Genomic DNA, 4,840 nt, shown 5'->3' on the forward strand with positions numbered 1-4,840 from the left:
TTGACGCCGAAACAGTTGAAATACTGGACTCACTACTCAAAGCAAATACTGACTATAACATCTTGTTTGGGATAGTCAACAGGTAATTTCAATCATTATTAACTATATATCTCGGCCTATTTAGTTCGTCATTTCATGATATGAACTATTTAATAACCCCTTTATTCATTTTCTTTGTCGGCGGGCAGGGCTTGGGCAAGGTTCATCAGCGTCACGGAAGGCGAATGGAAAAAAAAAACTTAAATGGTTTCGACCCAAGGTAAGTAATTAAGTAGTACTAGCTAGCTAGCTAGCTGCCATCTCTTTAATTATCATGCTTGATTAATTATTATCAGATCAAATTCCATTCTCGTAAAGGCACTGAAGCAGGCGCAGGGGACTGATCTGTGTGCATTCTGCGTTTGCGAGAACATTCACATGATGGAGTCCGAAAGGAGCAGATCTCAAAGACAGGAATGGGTACGCTTGTCAAAACACTATTCACAATTTTTACACCATTATCGATATCTAGTCACACAACTAATACACATGCATATTGATCTCCTTCTTAACAGTTCAAAGAGGTGCGGAGAAGGTCCTAGAAACGGAGCGCGTAGAAGCACTTCAAGAGGAAATAGCGGGATTTTTGCTCGACCAGGTCATAAATCCGAAGGGAGAATACTATTACCCGCTACCGCCCCCATGAAAACCACTTCCAATTGTCATCGTGCTCCGAAGACACCAATTAGGCTAATGCCACTGGCTCCGAAGGCAACATGCATATGTAGAAGAAATTGTATATAGCTATACATGTGTGTATGTGTGAATTAATTAATATGATGGTTTGTGAGACATTGATGATATATATATGCATGATTGGTTCTACTAGAAATTCTATATATATATATATATATATATATATATATATATATAACGTGTACAATGTGTAGTATCGTAAAATACCAGCAAACGAAAAAGAATTAAAATGGAAACACAAAATTAAATGAAAAAAAAATCATAAAACTAAACCCCCCCAAACCTTATAGTACTGGTTGGTCTTACCAACCGGTACTAAAGGGCTCCAGGCCCCCGGAGCTGGCTCGTGCCACGTGGTTGCCCTTTAGCACCGATTCGTGCTGAACCAGTACTAAAGGGGAGGGGGGGGGGGCTTTAGTGCCCACACTTTAGTGCCGGTTATGGAACCGGCACTAAAGGGCCTTACGAACCGGTGCTATTGCCCGGTTCTGCACTAGTGGCTGCGCATCCTGGGCGGTAATATTGGAAGCTGTGCTTGCCGCCCAATGCATCGCCTCGACCCCTGGATTTGAACTCTTCCGGCGGCGACGCGCAGCGACCATTCATGGAACAGTGAGCCGGCGGCAGACGACACAGCGGTCATATTCGCACCGGAAGAACAGTGAGCCGGCGGGCACTACTGACATGATGCTCCGGGGTCATCGGCCCATTCACGCCATCGTGGAAGTGAGCCACGCCGGGTTCAGTACCATGGAGGAAGCATGGCGGAGGTCGTGTACGGCGGGCCGGCCAAGGGCAGGGAGGGGCAGATCCCCGGCATGACCAATTTAGTTCTCCGGGTCCATGAACGGCAAGGACGAGGCGGAGGGCATCGTGATGTCCATCAGCCTGCCCAAGGACGCCACGGAGAACTGGCCCACCCCATCGGCGCCTCGAGCTCATCTAACCTGCCGCCGGCTGGATCTCATGCCCGCCAGGCTAACGGTGCCCTGTCAAACACGACGCGAGGAAGCACTCCAGACCCCTGCCGCACCACCTCCATGTGAACAGCAGGAGGACGACCGCTCGGCGGCTGTCTCGCCCTAGCTCTCTAACTCCACTAACTCCTCTGCCTCCACTCATGTCGATCCGGTGCGAGGGCGCAGCGTTCGCGGACACCACGCCGGCGTCATAAGTACACAACCAATCCCCTTCTCCATCTCTCCTGCAGGGTGGTGAGGAATTGATATAGCCTGCGGTTGACGACCGTAGAGGTCGCCAGCAATGCAACTGCTGCTTATGGCCATCGACCGTCTCTCCCGTGGTCGCCGAGCTATGTTTTTTTCTTGCAGTCGCCTAAAGCACGGCATCATCTGCTTCAACCCCGCCCAGCCGTGCATGGCCGACCTATGATTGCTCTCGCGTACCTTTGCGTGGCGGCGGAGGCGGCAGCGAAGGCGCCATTTGCACGTGTACAACGACATCGACTTCCTTATGTCGCATTCCACCGTGCATCGTCCGATTCACCAATTGTCTACAACGAGATGGACTTCTTAGTTTCAGCAATTCTTTCTGCATGCTATTAGTACTACGAGTGTACTGGTGTTAAAGCTCAGAGGAGCGTGTCGCGTGAGAAGAGGTGCTAAGGATAAAATCCTTATTTTTCCAGATGTAGTATTATTATTGTCTAAATAGGAACATCGTACCTCATTAAACATCCTGGTGAGATGTTTAGTCATGCAGCATGATTAACTCATTTTTCCAGATGTAAATAGTTCCATCTCCAAAGGCACTTCTCACTTATTTATTTTGTGTTCATGTATGGATTCCGACAGAATTCAGACGCTGTTGGGTGTTTAAGTAATCTGTCAGGACTGTTTATTTCCACGCATGCATTATCAAATTGGCTGTGAGCCGTAAGGTCGAATGCTTAGTATTTTTGCTCATACAAGAAACTCGCTCAGTTCGATTAATTTAGCTCCAATGGTGGTATCTGTAAGACATGGAAGTGTGCAATTTTTCTCTATGTGCTCTCATATTTATATCTGCTTTTTATGCTTTCTTGAAAAAGAAAAAGAAACTAGATCGGAGAGGGATTACTCCCTATAGGTCTTCTTCCAAGTTTATTTACCCTGTTATTTTTCCCTTTCACATTTTTGACCTATTTTTTGGTGTATTCACTTGCTGTCTTCAGTGGGAAAATTCTATGCTTCCATGCTTTCAGGAGTCCTGCATTTGTGTGCTTTTTCACCTTTTTTGCAGCCTATAATCAAATAATGTGTGTAGCCATGTTGTATAATTGGCGGTTATGGCGGGCTGCACTGCCTGAGTGCACGTAGCGAGCTAGGTCGGACGGCATGGGGCGGTAGTTTTCCCGATTTTGTTGCAAGATGGTGCATGTCCTGAATTTGGTATGGTCACCGAGGATGACTTGCCTACGCGCATGTATAATTGTATAGAAGTTGATGTGACTACGTTAGGTGGCTCTGATCTACTCCCTCCGTTTGGAACTACTTATCTCAAAAATAGATGTATCTAGATATATTTTAGTTCTAGATACATCCATTTTTGAGATAAGTAATTTCAAACGGAGGGAGTATTATTTTCTGTTCTGCATGTGTAGGTTGTGATGGGTGTTCATGACGTAGTTGTTGAGGATTTGTTAGCGTCTGTTCTGCATATGCGTTCGACAAGTTACAGTCCACGATGAGCGGTGATTAACAGTGCACTTATGGTATACATGACAACTATTGCCTACCCATATAATGCATTCGTCATATTATTCACTCCGAAAAAACCGTATGCACATAAAAGAAAAACTGGAGTTTATATAGCGGGTGCCAAAAATTACATAGACACTGTGGTGATGATAAATGTATCCTTCCAATTTGCCTCTATGCACGACTTCTCTTTGCGTAATTACAAGCTCATCCATGTAGCTCTCTTATTTTAAGTCGAAATTACTTGATAAAACAAAGACAACATACATAAACATGACGTATCTACAGGGCGTGGCGTGGCACCGCGCGGGAATAGCTAGTTTCTCGCAAAAGAACACCGAACTGCGATATGATCCATTGTTTCATCATCCTGACTGCAGAGCAGGCAGCAAACAGGGTGCGGCATGGTGTTTCTTTTTTACAAAATGTATTTCATTCAATTGATATATCGAGGTGATACAACCGCGTCGAAGGAATGCCTGACATCTACATAGCGCGATCCACACAGCCAACAAGCCCAACAAATTTAAAAATAAATATCGGTTTATAAATAAATACGCGGGTTCATCCTAGGGTGGGATAAATCCTATCTGGACATTACACCGCCATCCATGTTGGAAGGGAACCTCCCTGGTCGTATGCTTCAGCCGTGTAGACGCGATCATAAACCTCTGACCTCTGCGGGATAGAACAAGAACAAAGCCATCGCGTACACGCATAAATAACTTGCACAAGAGATAAAAACAACTTTATTGTTAAAAACCACATCATTCCTGGTAAGCCACAACGACCATCAAGATACACTATTAGGAAAACGGCTATAGCTAATATGGACATTAATGGCGCACCACATATGTGGTGCGCCACTGCTATATAGCAGTAGCGCACCATATGTAGGTACGCCACTAAACTCCAAATACTAATGGCGTACCACATCCACGGTGCGCCACTACTATCAATTTTTTTATTTTTTTTTCAATATAGTAATGGCGCACCAGGGGATAGTACGCCATTACTAGTTTCAACTAGTAATGGCGCACCACACCCTCGGTGCGCCACTACTAACAATTTTTTTAATTTTTTTTCAAAGTTAGTAATGGCTAGTAATGGCGCACCACACCCACAGTGCGCCATTACTAACTTTGACAAAAAATACTACCAAATGCACCCCCCGGACCGCCTTTTCAGTTTAAAAATAAATAAAAGAAAATGATGGAAATGTCAAAAAAAATAAAAGAAAATAAGTTTCCCATGTGATATGTGATCTAGTAGTTGGGAAAATTTACAACTATTAATTTCGAATTTATTTACAAAATCTCTCTGGAATTTAGTAAAATGGGCATAACTTTTGCATATGAACTCAGATTAAAATGTTTTTATATGAAAAATCATCTACTCGGAAAAGT

Source organism: Triticum dicoccoides, chromosome 2B, assembly GCF_002162155.2.
Source record: "Triticum dicoccoides isolate Atlit2015 ecotype Zavitan chromosome 2B, WEW_v2.0, whole genome shotgun sequence".
Lineage (NCBI taxonomy): Eukaryota > Viridiplantae > Streptophyta > Magnoliopsida > Poales > Poaceae > Triticum > Triticum dicoccoides.